General features: G+C 43.5%; 2 long non-coding RNA genes across 4 annotated transcripts in view; one reads left to right on the top strand and one right to left on the bottom strand.

Annotated features, from left to right (window-relative positions):
* Positions 1-6,820, bottom strand: part of LOC109025896 (uncharacterized) — a 193,737-nt gene extending 186,917 nt beyond the window's left edge. For all 3 annotated transcript variants that reach the window (XR_008677646.1, XR_002004853.4, XR_002004852.4), the window contains exons 1-2: positions 6,683-6,820; positions 3,863-4,058 (exon numbers count right to left, since the gene is read on the bottom strand). This is a non-coding gene — a long non-coding RNA (uncharacterized lncRNA). The remainder of the gene's footprint in view (positions 1-3,862; positions 4,059-6,682) is intronic.
* LOC129532053 (uncharacterized) lies at positions 5,969-11,351 on the top strand. Its single transcript, XR_008677647.2, has 3 exons — positions 5,969-6,237; positions 6,730-6,849; positions 11,050-11,351. It is a non-coding gene; the product is annotated as an uncharacterized lncRNA (long non-coding RNA).
* Positions 11,352-20,234: the final 8,883 nt, after the last annotated feature.

The raw sequence follows: 20,234 nt of genomic DNA, 5'->3' as shown, positions 1-20,234 counted from the left end.
AGTGAGTGGAGGCTGGAAGAATTTTGGAAAGCATGCTAGAAAACTCCTAGGTGCCTTTGAACAGACTATTAAATAGGGACACAATTGAGGAAAATAAGGAGAATTTTAGAAAAATCTTAGAAATCACCTTAGAAAAAGCCTAAATTGCAGTAAACAGACTGTTAGTAGACATCTGTACTTGAAGGATACTACTAGCCAGGGCTCAGAGGGAAGTGAGTGACTTGGTATTGGAAACCAGAAGAAATGGGATCCTTATAATACAGTGGCAGGAAGCTTAGCAAAATTGTATCTTGTACGTTCACAGAGAGACTTGAAGAGTGAGGAAGACTAGGAGGCTGCTGCCATTTGAAGATGAAGTGTACAATATGACAGGGAATCAAGTGAACAGAAAGTGTTGATGGGGATCCCAGCAGATAGCCAACAAAAGGGAACCTCACTTCTGCAGCAGCAAGGAACTGCATTCTGCCAAAAACCTAATGAACTTGGAAGCAGATTATTTTCTGGAGTCTGTAGGTAAGTGCCTGTCTTGCGGACACCTTGATTTCAGCCCTGGGATACTCTAAGCAGAGGGGCCAGGTGAGCCCACCTGGATTTGGGACCTACAAACTATGAGATAATAGATGTGTGTTGTTTTAAGCCACTGATTTTGTGGTAATTCGTGACAGCGGTGGTAGGAAATGACTACATTGAGATTCATAGTACTTCTTACATCTGTTGTCATGTTTTTCATTTGTTTTAGAAAATTTTCATCCACTCCTAATACATTTTGTCTGATACATTATTTCTGCCCTCTCCTCCTGGATATTGAATTAGATGAATGTTAGATATTTTCATCATTGTCCTTAGGTTGCTTATGTTTTGACATGTTTCATGTGTATTGTTCATCTTTCTTTCTCACTAGTGTTCAGAGAGACAGGTAAGTAGAGCTTATTCCATTTGATGTCTCCCAATCTCCTCATCCTCTCTTCAGTGTCGCCCAATCTGTTATTAAGCTCACCTGCTGTGTTCCTAATTTCATTTTTGTTACCTTCAGTTTTAAAAATTCAATTTGATTCTTTTCGATATTAATACATTCCAGTCCTCTGGTTGATTTCTCCATTATGTCATTTATTTTCTTGACCATATTAATAATATATATTTACTAGTATATTTTTCATTGCTATATTTCCATTGTTGGATTTTTCTCTTGATCTGGTTGTTTATGCTTCATAACATTAAATTAAAAGCCACTCATGGCTGGGCACCATGGCTCATGCCTGTAATCTTAGCACTTTGGGAGGCCGAGGTGGGCAGATCACTTGAGGACAGCAGTCCAAGACCAGCCTGGCCAACATGGTGAAACCCCATATCTACTAAAAATACAAAATTAGCCGGGTATGGTGGTGGGTGCCTGTAATCCCAGCTACTTCAGTCCAGAGGCTGAGGCACAAGAATTGCTTGAACCCGGGAGGTGGAGGTTGCAGTGAGCAGAGATTGTGCCACTGCATTCCAGCCTGGGTAACAGAGTGAAACTCTGTCTCAAAAACAAACAAACAAACGAACAAAAAAGGCCACTCACTATGTACCAAACATTGACGAGACCCTGGATAATGTTCTGTTTCTTCAGCTGTGGGTTTTACCACTTTCTGCTCACCTTAGGCTCTTGTGTTCTAGCTTGAGAATAGGCTTATTTCCCTTCTCTCTGGGACCTTGGTCTTTTTGGCAAATCTTGTCTTAATTTTGTTTTACTCTTCTCAGAAGGCTCCAAGGGATCTGTGAAACCACTTCTTTCACTTGACTTTCTCCTGGGCTTCTCATCCTTCTATCAGCACAAGCCCCAGCACATCAGTCATTTCAAAGAACTTCCTTTCTCTCCAGGAATTTGGCCCCTTAAGTCTAAGCTCCTTTCAGTCTGTGGTCACATTAATCCTGGATCCTTAGAGGACTTTTTCTTTCTTCTTGCAGTTAAGGAAATAGGAGGAGTATCAGCTGTATGAGCTTTGGATGGGCCAAGTAAAACATATGTCTTTTGTTTGTAATCTTTTGCCTAGACTTGAGTCACATGATTGCACCAACCACAAGGAAGGCTGGAAAGTGTGGTCTATGCCTGTGCCCAGAATGAAAGAGACAGGTTTTGTGAGCATATAGAAACCTGTGCACTAGCACAGTCTAGATTTAATAAGCTGAGAGACTTAATTTAGGGAGTTTAATAACATTGGAAATGTGGAAGTGACCCAAATGACCTCTGAAGGTGCCTTCGGGCCTAGCGATTCCTATTTGATTTCTAAATGTGGTTTACTAAAGAATTGCATACAGCATGCTGATACACACACAAAAAATAAGAAGACGAAGACATTCTGCTCATTTTTAGGAATTAAATGCTACATTCACAATATAGCATATTCTTGTCTGAGGTGCCAAGAGAGTCTTCGTGATTTAGAATTTACAATGGCCTCCCTTAAAAATACCATTCCTGCACAAATTAATTCAGTGAGTCCTCTGAATATTCAACTTCAATGAGCTGGAATAAATGTTCACTGGAGACTGGATAACTTAAAAGTTTCATCTAGCACAAAGCTAAAATGCCTTTGTATCCAAGGAGAATATTATCTTATTTCAAATTTTCACTGTTGTTAAATTATGGTTTAAGTCTTAACTCCATGTATTTACCACCTCCGAACTTTTAACAGGTATTTGGGGGATGCAAGAAAAGCAAAACCAACGTATCTTTTTAAAAGATATTATATTCTAACTAATGAAACTTAGGTGCAGAAACTGATAATGAAGTAATGCATCTGGAGAAGATCAACATTTGGATCAGAAAACAAGAATCACACAATGAGGGCTATTATTGGTGATTTTTAAAAGTTAGTTTATTTTAATTTTAGAGTGGTTTTAGGTTGACAGAGAAACCAAGCAGAAAGTATAAAGAACTCTCATACACTATGGATTAGTTGGGTGCATTTACTACAGTTGATGAACAGATATTGATATATTGTTATTAACTAAAATCTATAGCTTATATTAGGATTCACTTTTTGCGTTGTACAGTTTTATAGGTTTTGACAAATGCATAAAGTCATTTACAATAATATAAAGAATAGTTTTACTGCTGTTGTTTTAATGTGAAGTTTTCCTGATGACATTTGATGTTGAACATATTTTCATGTGCTTCACTGCATCTTTTTGATGAGGTATCTGTTCAGATATCTTGCCCATTTTGTAACTGGGTCATTTGTTTTCTTATTATTGACTTTTAAGAGTAGATTGTATATTTTGAATACCAGTTCTTTATCAAATATGTGTTTTGAAAATATTTTCTCCAAGTCTGTTAGTTTGTCATTTCATTCTCTTAACCATGTATTTCACAAGTCAGAAGTTTATTAAAGTCCAAGTTATCAATTTATTCTTTCATGGATTGCACTTTCGTTGGTGTATCAAAAAGTCAAACCTCAGGCCACCCAGAATTTTCATCTATGTTATCTTCTAGGAGTTTAATAGTTGCACATTTTACATTTAGGTTTATTACCCATTTTGAGTTAATTTTTATAAAAGTGAAGTCTTAGTCTAGTTGTATTTTTTTGTATGTGATGTCCATTTGTTTCAGTATCATTTTTTGAAAAACCTCTCCTTTCTCCATTGAATTACCTTTGCTCTCTTATTTGTTTTTTTGTACAGGAGGGGTGGGGAGGAGGGTGAGGTGGGTGTTTAGGGATTAACTTTGTCTTTAACTTTTAGAGCACATGTAAAACTCTTTGGAGGTGTTTCATACCTGTAGGAGGAAGTCCAGATGTCCAACTGGGTATTCAAAAGCATTCAGAACGTATTCCCTGTTTACTCTTTTCTAAAACATCATCTATTACATTTATTACTGTACACATACCTGTCTACTTTCTGTTCCTCAAACTCCCCTCAGACTCTCATACCTTCTTTCCTTCTGTACATTGTTCTAATTAGAATGCCTTGCTTTGAATTCACCTGGACACATTTTCTGAAGACTGTGCGGGCAGACAAGAGTCTGTTGACTTTGCAGTGATTTGTGACGTCCATGTGATTGGTGACACTGAGAAGAGCAGTTTCTGTAAGTGAAGGCAGAAAAAGAATAAAGAGTAAATTACAAACTCGAGGTGAAGAAATTTGCCGTAAGGCAAAAAGAAGGCAGGCGAGAAGGATAGTAGGTAGTAGCTGGATGGACATGTGGGACTTAGTAGAATATTTTTGTTTTTAGAAGGGAGTAAATAGAATGTTTGTTTTTGGATAGAGGTCCTTCCTCCTTTGAAGTACTCATAGCTTTATGATACTCCTCTGAAGTACCCACACCTGTTTACTTCTCATATTCCTTACTTTCACTTACAGGTGATTTGATACCAGTCCTCAAGCACCCGCCAGAGGGCCTTGTGCACATCGGCCTCTCTGCCAATGCTGTTGAATGAGTGACAGCCTTCTGAGGGCCAGGCACTGATGACCAAGATTAGGAAACTGCAGAGGGTGGTGAGAAGGCATTTGTAGGGAAAGTGGTGTAGGGCCCATGATTATGCAGGGAGGTCAGCACCCTGAGCCACTGCTGGGGGGACTCAACTGATGCTCAAGACATGGCTCTGAGCAGCAACTCATGAGTGCTCAATTTCCAGAGGAAATGCGTGAGTTCCTTTAAAAGTTTTTCCTTCACATTTTTGTTGATAGAAACCTAATTTTGCATTGGAGCAGCAATGTGTCTGGACTGAGAAATTTTGCTGGAAGTTTTCACTCTCAGCATCCCTTGCAGCTAGGGCTGGCCATGTGACTGATATTGGCCAATGATATAAGAAGACATCTACTCTGAGGCTTCTGGGAAAGTTTATATTTTCCAATAAAAGAAGAGAACTTTTATCCCCATTTACATCCTGCATGTCTAGGAGTCTAGGATGAAAATGCAGCCTGGAATTGCTGCAGATATATTTAGATTGGAAAAATTATGTGAGGATAAAAATCTAACATACTGCAAGAGACTGAGTCCTTGATGAACTTATTGAATAAACCCTTAAACGGCCCATTGCACAACTTACTATTGAGTGATTGATTGATATCCTTAAGATTGAAGACAGTAAATTTTCTGTTTCTTGCAGCTGAACACATTCTAATATTAATAAAATTTCTTTCACCTTTTGTCTCAATATTTCTTACTTTTCCCAGAGAGATGAGCAGGAAGAGGGATATTAGAAGAGAGAAAGTGAAAACTAGACTGAAACATTGCTAGCTGGGGATCTTAGGTAATTTGGTTAATTTCCTTCAGCCTCCAGTAAAAACAAAATAATTCAGATGTTCCTACAATTTGGGCAAACCTTATTTTCCACTAACGATATCTGAACAAATGGGATTTTTAGATTAATATATTTATTGATTGTAACGTACTTATTGCTGAGACATGCTGACACCATCAAGCTGTAAAATGCAGTCCGGGTTTCCTGATGAGATAGAGCAGGTCCTATCTCAGTCAATGAGGGGAATAGCACTTCAGATCAAGCACATTTAGGCTTCCTAAAGGAGTCAGGATCAGAAATACGGGCAGTGCCTGCCAGTCAGTGACAGAGAGGGCTCATGTTCTGAAGCAAAAGAAGTCAATGGTATGTCTTGATAAAGCTTGACTATGAACTTATCTCAATTTTCTTTTCAAGCAAGCACGCATCTGATGGTAAGGGCATTCCTTATTGACTGAGCACAGGTTCTCCTTTTAGCTCTTGCTCACCAGATCAGTGTGGAGGTTGCCCCATCTATGAGGAGCTGATGACCAGCTAGTCTTTGTTCGAGGGTCTTGGCATGTGTGTGTGGCTGGGAAAACAACCCATGACTGTGGCCTATCTCCCAGGCTCCTTGATGCCCCCAAGCCAACAGCTCTTTAGATTTTTTCCTGTCTTCCCACCTTGCAGCCAGCTTTCTCTTTGTAGCTAAAAACAAATTATGGCCTTAATCTTAATTTCCAGAGATAGTAGTTCATTAAATAGGACAGGAATAAATGCAATTAGGTTGTGATGCGTAGAGCTGATCTCAGAACTTGGTTTTCAATCACAATAGCCTCTCTTTAGGCAACTCACTCCTAGTCCTATTCTCTGCACATGTGGGAATTATAATGAGCACCAAGCAGAATGAATGAAAATAAATCCAGACCAAGAACCACTGATGAAACTGCAACCCACAAGAGAAAACTAGCCAGAGTATCTGCACAGGAAGGACAGGGAGACTTCTCTTTATAATAACAGAACCCAGAAGACGACCTACAAGGTGAGCATGAGAACTGAAGGTTATTCAAATAAAGATGTTTCTGAGCAAAGGCTAAGTTAACCACTCAAAGACTGAAAGAACTAACAAAATATATGCTTCATGGTGAAATAAACTTAATCCTGAAGAAACAATTAAGACAAACATGAAAACAGAGAAAAAGAAAGTTGTCAGGATAGAGTATATCAAGCAAGAAAGAATTAAATATAGAAACAAGGTGAATTGAAACATCAGGTAGGAAGAAACATGCAAAATGAGGAGAGTGAGTAATTCGAGTTTCAAGAAACAGTATCAAAGTTCTTACACTTGTTGACCAAAAGTGGAAATTATGGATCAACTTTAGACATTTTGAAATAAAGAACATATCCTCAAAGCTTAAGTGTAACCACCAAAAAATGAAAAGGAGATTTATAACTAAATCTCCTGAACCAGTAGAAGTTATACTTACAGAAACCTTAATAAATCTAGCTCATGTGACTTTTCTCTTCTTCCTAGGTTCTGCCCACAGGGGAGATTGTGACCTATTGCTGGCCCCAACACCAAATCGAAGTTACACGTTTGCCTTGGCCTTGTCCTGAGAAGGTGCTGTGACATATTGCTGGGCCCAGCACCAAGGTGATGGGACTCTCCTCTTCTAACTGGACCCTGCCCACAGAATAGAGGGTGACATATTGCTGGGCCCAGCACAAGGGCAATGTGATTCTTCTGCCTGGTCCCTGCCCACGGGGGTCATTGTCACGTATCTCTGGGCCCATCTCCTAGATGAGTGACTCTCCCCTTTCTCCTGGAACCTGTTCACAGTGGGGATTGTGACATATTGCTGGGCCCAGCACCACGGTGATGTGACTCTCCTCTCGTGCCTGGGGCCAGCCCACTGGGGTAATTGTGACGTATAACTGGACCTAGCCCCTAGGTTATGTGACTCACCTCTCCTTCCTGAGCCCTGCCCACAAGGGGGCCTCGTGACATATCTCTGGACCCCTCACCTAGGTGATGTGAGTCTCTTGCCTGGGCCCACCCCTCGGGGTGTATAGTGACATATTGCTGGACCCAACACCTAGGTGATGTGACTCTTTTCTACTGCTTGGCTCTGCCCAAGGAGAAATTGTAATATATCACTGGGCCGAGCACCTAGGTGATGTGACTCTCCTCTCCTGCCTGGCTCCAGCCAAAAGGGGGGATTGTGACATATCACTGGACCCAACACCTAGGTGATGGGACTCTCCTCTTTTGCCTGGGCCCACATATTTTGGGTATTGTGACCTGGGTGATGGGAGCCTACTGCTTGAACCCTACCCAGGGGGAGTTTTGTGACATATCTCTGCATCCATCACCTAGGAGATGTGACTCTCCTCTCGTGCCTGGCCCCAGCCAAAAGGGGGGATCGTGACATGTCACTGGATTCATCACCTAGGTGATGGGACTCCTCTTTTGCCTTGGCCCCACATACTTTGGGTATTGTGACATAATGCTGGGCCCAACACCTGGGTGATGGAAGGCTCCTGCCTGGGCCCTGCTCAACAGAGAGCCTTGTGACAGATCTCTGCATCCATCATCACCTAGATGATGTGACTCTCCTGTTCTGCCTGCACCCTGCCCATGGGGAAGATTGTAACATATCCCTGGGTGCTGTTCCCAGTCTCGCCTCATGGCCTGTGCCCCAGCTGTGTCCTCTGCCCTGCAGGATGCACCTCTGCTCCGTGTGGCTCCCTCCCACTCTCACTCTCCAAATGCCCCGAACCCCTGAGCCCCACTGCAGCCCCACTGTACCCTGGCTCTGCAGCGCTGCTTCTTCATGATGTGTGTCTTCCAACAGCAGACGGGGGCATGAATGTGGACGCCTCATTCACTGCTGTGTGCCAGCATCCAGAGCAGGACTGGAGCCCAGAGCAGGCACCTGACTGATAGTTGTTGAATGAGTACAGTAATGAATGACAATGAAAACACTGTGTAGAAACACTGGCTGAATAGTACCTAGAAAGAAAATGTCTCAAATACCTACGTTAGCAATGAAAAAAACACTGCTAATTAATGAACTAAGCATCTAATTCAAGAAACAAAGCAACACATCTAACTTATAGAAAAAGTGAAAAAAATAAAAAACATAAGATCAAAAACTGATGGAATGAGAGCATCAAGAAAAACAAGTTCCTTCTTTGAAAAGCGCTGTTCAATAATACCTTCTGCAACGTGACGACATTCTGTGCTAACTCAGCAGCCACTAGCCACGTGTGTGTTCAGTACTTTAAATGCAGCTAATCCTCTCACTGAGGATCTACATTTTTAATTGTATTTAAGTTTAATTTTAATCCATTTAAATAGCCATATAAGGCTAGTGATACTGCATTTGACAGCACAGTTCTAGAATATTTCAATACAGTGTTCCCAAGTTGACATGTATAATAATTATTGTGGGAACATAATGGGGGATAACTAGATATACCCTAAATGACTACCAGCAGTAAAAGGCATTAATAAATTGTGATAGATTCATGCAATATAAAATTAAAGTTAAAAATGATTTACTAGAGCTGTGCAATTGAGTGATGTACAAATCCTAATGCTCAACTGCTTCAAACCTACAATAACAGCAGTTTCAAGGATTTCAGCCTAATACATTTATAAATATATTTAAATTCCAAAAATATTCAATTCTGTGTCAAAAGCAAATTGCATAATCATATTTAGAGCATCATGTTACTAAATATTATTTAGAGTAACATTTTAAAACTCTACAAATTAGCACTTTAAGTTTTGAGGATGGGAATAGATGAAGAAAAATTGTTTATTGATATTTGACACAAATGTTCCCATCTCTGGATGAGGGACACGGATGCCCTCAAGGAGGGGTATGCGAGGTCCTCAGATTGCTTAAAAATCTGAAGCCAACGGACAACATATTCAAACTTGCTAAAGCTGGTGGTGAGGAAATGGGTGTTCATTATTTTATACAATTTCTCATGTAATAAGAAGGAGACAACAGGAAAGGGAAGGAAAATAAATCAAGTCTCCGGTGCTCTGTTTCCACAGCCTCTGCAGTAGACTTCCTGGAGCCCCTGACTGTGGTTGCAGCATAGGAGGCCTGTGCCTTGCAGAGGCAGCAGGCACAGGCGGCCAGGAACATGGCCTCATCTTGCCCATCTCCTGTAGAATGGGGCCCTTTCGGTGTGAGGAGGGCATGAGGAAGCATCAAGGAGAGCGTGGACAGGCTGCGAATCTCTTAGTGTCCACTCTCAGTCTCCCTGGAAGACTACAGTGAGGGTCTCAGGTCACCTGGCTGAATCTCACATCACAGTGAGCAGCGTAGCTGGGCCTGCCACCACCATGGAGTGAAGGACCTCTCATAAATGGCTTGGAATCATCCACCTATCATACAATGCACACACCAACCAGGAAGGTCCAACGCACATCTTGTTACTTCCGGGAAGTCACTTTCTGCCCTGCAGACCTCTCCCTTCTCCAAAGGCCATGTCTGCCCGATCCCCACTTATCAAAGGCAACTGGCCCCATCCACCTCACTGCCTGGCACATGCAGCCAGCACAGGGCCACCTCCCCTGCTGTGACGGGGCTTATGTCACCACTCTGCCTGCCCCTTTGGTGTAGTTTTCCTTGCTCTTGTTTTCTCTGGGAAAGGAGGTCTCACACAGGTGGACATTAGATCATGGTCCTGCAGTGGGGGAGCTGCTGGGACGAGGCTTCCTCAGCTGAACCCCAGATGGGACCAGCCGGCTCAGTGCCAGGCAAGGAGGAGCTTCAGCCTCCCTTTCTGGGGCAAAGCCTGTGCCTGGGAGTTCATGGCATGAAGGGACAGAACCAAACGAGGGTCCCCCAATGTGGCAAATCCCCAAGAGACAAGAAGGAGAAGCTAACTGAACACATGCACCCAGCTTCTACTCCCAAATGTACCAGTTAGATAATTCACTCCTCCTTCCCTCACAGAGAGTGTGGGGGCAGAGAGGAGGCCCTTCTGCATGGAATGAACAGCTAAGACCTTCCCCTTATTTATGTTGTGTTGGTATTTGTTGCTATTTTGGCCAGCAAATGGGCTAGGCCATTTGTATTCACTTCTCCTTTTACCATCCCCTCAGTAGCATGAGGTATGAACTTTTCTTAGAATAGAGATGACAGTAACAGTGGGTATCAGAGCTGTGCTTAAAATCCAAGTCCACCTTGGAGCCAGAGCTTCTGCTGGAGAGCAGACTGCTCTGTGACTGCAGGTACGAGGTGCTGAAATGAGGGCCTGTGGGCCCTGGGTGCAGACCCCATGCGTGGGCCTGGACCCAGCTCTGTTCGTGGGATTGTGGGTAGGCTGGATGCTGGGGGTGGGAACCCCACTGTCAACAGTCATGGATTGGCCTGCCGTGAATCCTGTGAATGCTGCTGTAGGGGAGGGGACCGGGAAGGGAGGAAGAGGCTGCTAGCTGATCTTGGTATAGGACTCTCACTGTGATTCCAGCCTCTCTGGAGACAGATCAGCACTGGGTGGGATGTCAGGGCTGAGCTGACACAGTTCTCTCCCCACAGTCAACTCCACCAAGGGTCAGTTGTTCTGGTGGAACGACTGTGTGCCCAGAGTCTAAGATAAATTATCAACAACAAGTCTGTTTAATGAGCACAGACATTTGGTTGAGAGCATAATGAAAATAAATCTGCAAAGCATTTTCAGCTGATTTCCCCATTTAGGGTCTGTCATATTAGCATGGCTTTCTGGTTTACAAAATAAGCCTACATAAAGGCACAATTAGAACCTCCTGAAAAATCTTTATTCCCTTTCCTTGTTGATTTAAAATATGGCTTTCCTTATTCTTCCTCAGCACCCTGGCGCAGAATGCAATGTGCTCCTAACCCCACGCTGTCTGCTCAGCCCACTGAGGACAACAGGAATGAAAGCCTGGACTCTGCCAGTCACTGGGCAGGTGCAGAGAATGCTGTTGGGGCAATCCTGGCATGGGTTGCTGCCTTCTAGAACCTGTGTGTGGATTCAGATGTCACTGTCTCTCAGGATTTTGGCAGGAGAGCTAATTATGATACAAGATACACAAAGAGAAAGCATACCTCTCTTTTCACAGCCAAGCACAAGGCTGCAATGTACAAGGGATGCAGAGATCTGACCACTGAACGCCTTACATTTTATGCAGAAAATGCCTCCCTTCTCAGATTTAAAAAATAAAAAAAAGCAAGTGGGCTGGGCACAGTGGCTCATGCCTGTAATCCCAGCATTTTGGGACACCAAGGCAGATGGATCACCTGAGGTCAGGAGTTCGAGCCCAGCCTGGCCAACGTGGTGAAACCCCATCTCTACTAAAAATACAAAAAATTAGCCAGGCGTGGTGGTATGCGCCTGACATCCCAGCTACTCGGGAGGCTGAGGCAGGAGAATTGCTTGAATCTGGGAGGTGGTGGTTGCAGTGAGCCAAGATTGTGCCATTGCACTCCAGCCTGGGTGACAGAGCAAGACCCCATCTCTAAGTAAATAAATAAGCAAGTTATGATTTATTTCCACAAATTATGCCAGAGGTGGGGGATGGGAGCATGCCAAGGTTGTGCCCCCACTCTATTTTCTAACTTCTTTATAAGGACTTTCAAATAGAAAAAAGTGGAAAGAACTTGAAAGCAAACACCTGGATACCTGTTTTAGTTCATTTTCTGCCACTATAACAATACCACAGACTGGGTGATTTACAATGAACATAAATTTATATAGCTCAGGATTCTAAAGGCTGGCAAGTCCAGGAGCATGGTGCTGGCATCTGGTGAGGGCCTTCCTGCCGAGTCATGACAGAGCAGAAAGCATCACATGACTAGACAGCAACAGCATGCATGACAGCTCAGCTGTCACTCCCTCTTCTTATAAAGCCATCAGTTCTGATGACCTTTTAAAATCCTAATTAGCTTCCATGGCCCCACCTCCCATCAACATATGAATTTAGGGATTAAATTTCCAGTACATAAAATCTGGAGGATGCAATCAAACTAAAGCATTTTTCCCTCACCCCTAAAATTCATGTCCTTCTCACATGCAAAATACATTCACCCCCATCCCAATAGCTCCAATGTCTTGACTCATTCTGGCGTCAACTCAAACAATCAAAGTTCAGAATCTCACTTGAATCAGATACATGTGAGACTCAAGGCATGATTCATCCCATGGCAAATCCCATCCAGCTGTGAGCCTTTGTAATCAAAATGAGTTGTCTACTTTCAAAATACAACGATTGGACAGGCATGGGATAGATATTACCATTCAAAAGGGAGCAACAAGAAAGAAGAACAGATAACTGGCCCAAGTACAAAACCCAATTGGGAAAACAACATTAAGTCTTAAGACTCCAGAATGTCCTTTCACTCTATGTGCTGCCTCCCGGACACACTAGTGGAAGGGTTGGGCCCGCAAGGCCTTAGGCAGCCCCACCCCTGTGGCTTTTGTGGGCTCAGTCCACACTTCAGTGCTTCCAGGCTGGTGTTGCATGCTGGGAACTCTACAGTTGTGGGGTCCTGGTGGTCCCAACTCTGTAGCCTCATTAGGCATTGTCCTAGTAGGCACTCTCCGGGGTGGCTACACCCCTGCCACAAGTCTCTGCATGGGCCCCCAGGTTGTTGATATATCCTATGCAATCTCAGTGGAGGCTGCTGTACCTCCACAGCTCTTGCTTGCATTCTGCACACCTGCAGAGTTAGCACACCATGGTCTTCACCAACGTTTATGACTTGTACCTTGCAGGGTAGTGGGTCAAGCTGCACCTAGACTCACTAGAACCACAGTTGGTGCAGCAAAGCATTACTGCACCAGAATACAGGGATCAGAGACTGGACCCAGGCTGCAGCTCATCCGCTGAAATTGTATGTGCTGGAAGTTTAATTGCTGAATTCACGTTGATTGGAGGCAGGCCATTGAGAGGTCATTAGGACTTTAAAAGATCATTAGGATGAAGCCTGGTGATGGAACTGGTGGTTTCATAAAAAGAGGAGGAGACACCTGAGCTGTCATGCACAGTGTTGCAATCAAAGATCTCTAAAATGCCTTCGAGTTTTTCTCCCACTGTTTTGGCGAATAACCTCTGGCTTTGTTCTATCCACACTAGTTTTCTTATCAGTCAGTCACTTGGTCACACTCTTGGTTTCCTCTGCTGAAAATGCTCTTTCATTCTCTACTGCATGGAAAGGCTTTTTTTTTTTTCAAATCTTTATATACTGCTTCCCTTTTAATTATACATTCCATTTCAAGTCATTTTTTAACTCCCACATCCCACTGTCTACAGTTAAAAGTAGCCATGCAGCAGTTAGAATGCTTTGCTGCTTAGATAGTTCTGCCAGATATCCTAGTTCATCACTCTTAAGTTCTACATTCCATAAAGCTCTTGAGCATGGATACAATTCAGCCAAGGCCTTTGCAACTGTATAACAAGAATGGCAAGGATGGCCTTTACCCTAGTGTCCAATACCTTGTTACTCAGTTCATCTGAGACCTCAGCAGAATGGCCTGTACTGCCCAGATTCCTATCAACATTTTGGTCATGGCCACTTAATCTCTAAGAAGATTCAGGCTCTCCCTAGTCATGGAGTATTCCTCTAAGTCCTCACCAAAATTGCCCTTAGTGCTCCATTCATGTCTTTACCAATTAGTCATTTCCAAAACTTTCCAGGTATTTCCACATTTCAGGTATTTACAGCAACCTTTTCAGGTATTGATAGCAACAGCTGGGTACCAATTTTCTGTCTTAGGTGGCTTTTTGTTGCTATAATTGAATAACTCACACTGGATATAAAGGAAAAATTTACCTCTTACAGTTCTGGGGGCTGTGAAGTCCAAGATCAGGTGGCTGTGTCTGGTCAGCTTCTGGGGAGGGCTTTGTGCTGCATCATGATATGGTTGAAGGCAACACAGTGAGAGAGCAAGAGCATGTGTGTCAACTCAGGTATCTCTCCTTCATCTTACAACCCCACAAGCCCATCATGGTAACCCCAGCCTGATGACTTTATCTAATTCCAATTAGCTCCCCAAAACCCCACCTTTGATCAGCAAGGGAATTGGGGGATTACATTTTCAACACATGAAACTTGGGAGATATATTTATACTACAGCATTACTTATCACCTAACCTCCACAATCAGTAGTTTGCTTTCTTTGTTTTAATCAGTTTCTACCCGTCCATCAAATAATCTTATTTTCAATCCTTTTCAAGGCAAGTTGCAGACACCCTGACAGAACATCCCAAATACTTCAGCATGTGTATTATTAACTAGCACTCTACATGTGTTCATGGTTCTTGTTTCTATAGATAAATTTATACAAAGTGGAATACACAGACCTTCTGTGTATCGTTGCATGTGTACGGTACAATGTGCATAGCTGTGTAAGACAAAACCTCTTCAAGATGTAGAACATGACTCCACCCCAGGAAGTACCCCGTCCCATGCATCCATCCTCACCCTCATCTCCACAAAGGCTGTTCTCCATGGTTTGATGTTTTCAGAACAAAGAATGTTTTCCCTCATTCAGAATTTCACATGAGAAATTATACTCTGCATAGTCTTCTGTGTACAGCTTCATTTATTCAGTATTGTGTTTTTGAGACTCTTTTACATTATTGCATGTAAACACATTTTGTTCCTTTTGAGTAGTATTTTATTTTATGAATAGATTCGTTTATTTATTCACTCTCCTGTTGATAGATACCTGTGATGTCTCTATTTTTTGCTATTTTGAATAAATGTAACATAAAAATTCTTGTATATGGCTTTTTTTGGGAGACATGTTTTTATTTTTCTTGGATAAAATAAATTCCAAGCACATTTATGTAGCCTCCATGAAAGGCCCCACAACAGAGAGTGGAGTGCATCGTAAAAGAAATCAGGGCTATTTGTGACCCTGGGGCCACAGTGCTGCAGGGAGCTAGACTCACCTCCACCTCCTCACCCTTTACCCAGGACACCTCCAGTTTGCTGGAAAGAGTTGGACAGGAATGGAGCCAGTTTAGTCTTTTCTGACGGTGAGGAAGTGATTGCTTTTCTCTTTAGTCTATGTCTGTGGACATGCTGGTGACATGCCACTCCAAGCAGGCAGCTGGGACCCTAGCAGTGGAACCTTATGTCCCCAGTCAGTGGGGCCTGGCAGAGATCTCTGATCCAAAGAAAACACTGCAACCCTGAGTGAGTCAGAGTATAAAGGGTTAGGTCTCAGTCCAGGTTTCTGACCCAACATACAACCCCCATTGACTCTGTGTGTTCAATATACACCCCACTCCAGTAGTAAAATCAAGAATAAACAACCTTAACCAACTCTATCTTAATTACAGAAAAGTTATTACATTTATACAAAATAATACCCTCGCAGCAGAAACAGTGCAGAAATCAGTACATGCACCATCAGCCATCTGATCCCCAAACACTCTTTTTTCTAACCCTACACCCCAAACTCCGTGTCTTAGAAAACAATAATTGGTTATTACAGTCCCTCACAGTTCTGTGGACTAATTGGGCACAGTGAGTGGTTCTCTCTCTGGGTCTCTCAAGTCATTTAAATCAGATGGTGTTTGGCCTGGAGTCATCCAAAAGGCTTGCTCACTCACAGGTCTAGACATTGATGCTGGATGGCACCTCAGGAGGGGATGCTGGGCAGAATGCTCACATGGGACCTCCCTGTGTGGCCACAAGAAAATGTGGCTTCCTCCTGGCTTGGCAGCTGGGTTCCAAGAGCAAGCATCACAAGGCAGAGAGAGCCAGGCTGAAGCAGTAATTCTTTTTAAGACCCAGCCTTGGAAGTCACCCAGTGCCACCACATTCTATTCAGTTGAGAGGAATTACCAAGGCCAGACCACACTCAAGGAAAGGGGACTCGGGCTCCACTTCTTGCTGGGAGGCATGTCAAATAATTTTTAGATGTGGTGTAAAGTCATCAGTTTTTTAAAAAGCCCTATGCACTGTACTGCCATAGGAAAACAAAACAGAGAGCCAGGCGCTTGGGTGTCCATGCTTAGAGAATGAATGTGTACATGCTTAGAGATCCTGACCTGCAGATGTCACCAGAGCTGTGTTTCTTGTAAGACTCTACAGGATGCAGGGATGCTGTTAAACACAGCCACCACCCTTGGCTGCTCGGTCTGTCTGGGCATGTGCCCCACTCACTGCCCCCATCTTTAATACGCCAAAAGGGGTCCATGCCACTCCCCACTTGCTTTTTTCTCACAGCAACATGGAATGGGACAAGGGAGTCTCTGGCATCCTTGGCAAGGGCAGTGGTCAGTGAGCCTAAGAATGTGCTAAGTGGTTGTTGGAGTTGATGTTCTCTGTAACTCCTAAGGAAAGGAAGGTTGTGGCTTGCAGTGTCCGTGTGCAGGATGTGAGTCAGATCTAAAGGAATAGATTCCTACTGTCACTTTTGATACTCCCTAACTCCCTAACCCTAAATCTAATTCATGAGGCAAGACTTCCCCAGTAAAAGGAGCCACTTGCTAAGACAACAACAGCAAATGCCTGTGTCCTATGTGGCCAGTTCCCTTCCTCTGAGTCCCTGGTAGACACGACTAGCTAAAAAGATAATTGTTTTCTTGTTGTGCCTAAAAGTATGCATATGTGTTTGTGTGTGTGTGTGTGCACGCGCGTGTGACTATGGACAGAAAATTCAATGGCAAAAAGAATGCACCTATTGCACTGGGCAAGCAACGTAACTTTTCTGAGTCCCAGGTTGCTTTCCTGTGAGACAATATTAATGCCTGCCTGTGGACTTCCGCGAATTGAATGCATCACTAGGGATTTTGAAGCAGGAGGGGCTGTTGTTATTTGTGATCAGCACTGCATGGCAAGGCGGGCAGTGGGAGCCCCGCCGCAGGCTTCTGTAAAGAAAGCTGCTGGCTGAGCACTCCCAGTGTGGCAGCAGCTGGCACGTCTTGTCCTTTAGGGTGTTGGGACCCAGTGTACCATCCAAGGCTGGGCTGGCAGCTTCTCTTTCTATTCTTCAGTCGAATAAATGTCTTTCTTGTCTTAATTACCTCCTTGAGGGCTGAGCATGCCGGTTCTCAAGCTAAAGGGCTAGAGCACTGGAAAGTGGGAATTGTAATAAAAAAGCAACCCACCCTTCAAGTGGTACTTCTTCCTAATAATGAAGGCTCTATGCATGCTCTGGTCTTGTTAATAACTTCTACCTGGGTCCTATTCTTCTCTCAGCAGCTTTTTAGGAGATTTTGTTGCAAAACATTTTCCACAGAAGTGGAACTGAGACAAAAACAAGGAATGTACTGATACAGTGTTCCTTTTCAGGGTAGGCAGTGGGTGTGGGGAGAGGATAGAGAAGGAGAGGAGAAACTAGCTTGCAAGCTCCAGTTTTTTTTTCTTTTTTATTATACTTTAAGTTCTGGGATACATGTGCAGAACATGCAGGTTTGTTACATAAGTATACACATGCCATGGTGGTTTGCTGCATTCATCAACCAGTCACCTACATTAGGTATTTCTTCTAATGCTATCCTTCCCCTAGCCCTCCACCGCCTGACAGGCCCCAGTGTGTGATGTTCCACTCCCTGTGTCCATGTGTTCTCATTGTTCAACTCCCACTTATGGATGAGAACATGCGGTGTTTGGTTTTCGGGGGTTCCTATGCTAGTTTGCTGAGAATGATGGTTTCCAGCGTCATACATGTCCGGGCAAAGGACATGAACTCATCTTTTATGGCTGCATATGGCTCCATAGTGTATATGTGCTACATTTTCTTTATCCAGTCTATCACTGATGGGCATTTGGGTTGGTTCCAAGTCTTTGCTATTGTGAATAGTGCTGCAATAAACATCTGTGTGCATATGTCTTTATAGTAGAATGATTTATAATCCTTTGGGTATATACCCAGTAATGGGATTGCTGGATCAAATGGTATTTCTGGTTCTAGATCCTTGAGGAATCGCCACACTGCCTTCCGCAATGGTTGAACTAATTTGCATTCCAACCAACAGTGTAAAAGCGTTCCTATTTCTCCACATCCTCTCTAGCATCTGTTGTTTCCTGACTTTTTAATGATCGTCATTCTAACCGGCGTGAGATGGTATCTCATTGTGGTTTTGATTTGCACCAGCTCCAGGGGGCATGGCTGAGAAAATGACAGGCACAGTGAGAGACGGCCTGGCCAGCAGGATCATTGCTGCTGGGAATCCAACCCACCTGTGAGCCTGTACCCTCAAAACCCATCTGATCTGATCTCCAGTGAGAAATAGGAGTACTCATGGAAACCTTCTAGGCCATTTAATCCACTGGCCTCTTTCAACAGATGCAGAACCCAAGACCTACCCAGCCTGAGTAGGCGTGTGGTCTGGAAACCAGCTCTCCAGACTCCAAATGTAGGAAAGAGACTCGAAAACAGTAAAAAGAGCTAACATTTTAAAAGCATTTACTTTTTCCAAGCACTGCACTACACATACGAGACCACATAAGTTATTTTAAGAACTCTAGGCTGGGTGTGGTGGCTCATGCCTGTAATCCCAGCACTTTGGGAGGCTGAGGCGGGTGGATCACCTGAGGTCAGGAGTTAGAGACCATCTGGCCAACATGGAGAAACCCCATCTCTACTAAAAATACAAAAAATTAGCTGGGTGTGGTGGTGTGCACCTGTAGTCCCAGCTACTCAGGAGGCAGAGGCAGGAGAATCACTTGAACCTGGGAGGCGAAGGTTGCAGTGGGCCGAGATCGCGCCACTGCACTCCAGCCTAGGCAACAAGAGTGAAACTCAGACTCCACACAAACAAACTTTATATGGTAACCACATGTGTTAACCTCATTTCACAGAGGACAGACCTCAAACATAGAAAGTTAGAAAGAATTGTCCATGTTTAGATGCCACAAATTAAGGCGACCAGGATGCCCCTAGTAATTTGTGTTAGAGCTTGCACCTTTATCCACTACACTTCGATAATAGTCTAGTCATGATAGCAGTTGCTGTTACTGATATCCTGCTGTAGGACAGGCTGTATACCAGGGGCCATACATGCACCATCCTATTCAGCCTCTACATCAGCCTTGTAACATCCATGTTTCACAAATGAGAAGAACTGAAACTCAATCATTAAATCCAGGGCCCTCTTCCACTTACTTGTGCTCCTGAAGGCAGGGTGCCCTGGAGTGGCAAGGACATATATCTGACTGCTTTCCTTGCTTCTTCATTCTCAGCCAGTTGCATATGAATATCTCTATTATACAAACACTACTTTAAATCATCTTCAGTCTCCTGGGATCAAGCAAAGAAAAGTTTAAAATGTAGCACTACTTATCCAGTGTTTAGATAGTTTAAGATCTTTCTAGATTGGCTTGGGAGGTCAAGAGGATAATTACAGCCTATTTGGCATATCAAAGAATGAGAAAAACTTATTGAACAGGGTAAGGACAGAAGTCTTCTGTTTTTTGTTTGTTTTGTTTTGTTTTAGATGGAGTCTCACTCTGTCATGAGGCTGGAGTGCAGTGGCATGATCTCAGCTCACTGCAACCTCCGCCTCTCAGGTTCAAGCAATTCTCCTGCCTCAGCCTCCTGAGTAGCTGGGACTACAGGCACGCAATGCCATGCCCAGCTAATTTTATATTTTTAGTAGAGACAGGGTTTCACCATGTTGGCCAGGATGGTCTCAATCTCTCCACCTCATGATCTGTCTGCCTCAGCCTCCCAAAGTGCTGGAATTACAGGCGTGATTCTTCTGTTTTATAATAAAGCATTTGGCTGGCCTTGTGCCCGATTCCTGGCAGGTGTCCTCTATGTCCTTGGAATGATAGGAGTGTCTGTTATTCACGGCAGGCCCCCTCAGATCACACCTGAGTTGAGTTTATGTTAATGAGGTAACTCAAGTGGGCACCAAAATACTTTCAGAAAGGGGGCGGACCATACTCGACAGACCAACCATGTGATTAGAGATTGGGGTTTTGAGCCAGCTGATCTTGGTCTGACCTCCCAGGAGAGGAGGGGGACTGCAGACTGAGTTTAATCATGTGGCCAATGATTCAGTCAGGCCTATGTAATTAAACTGCTGGG

Source organism: Gorilla gorilla, chromosome 11, assembly GCF_029281585.2.
Source record: "Gorilla gorilla gorilla isolate KB3781 chromosome 11, NHGRI_mGorGor1-v2.1_pri, whole genome shotgun sequence".
NCBI lineage: Eukaryota > Metazoa > Chordata > Mammalia > Primates > Hominidae > Gorilla > Gorilla gorilla.
This window is presented reverse-complemented; position numbering and strand designations above follow the sequence as displayed.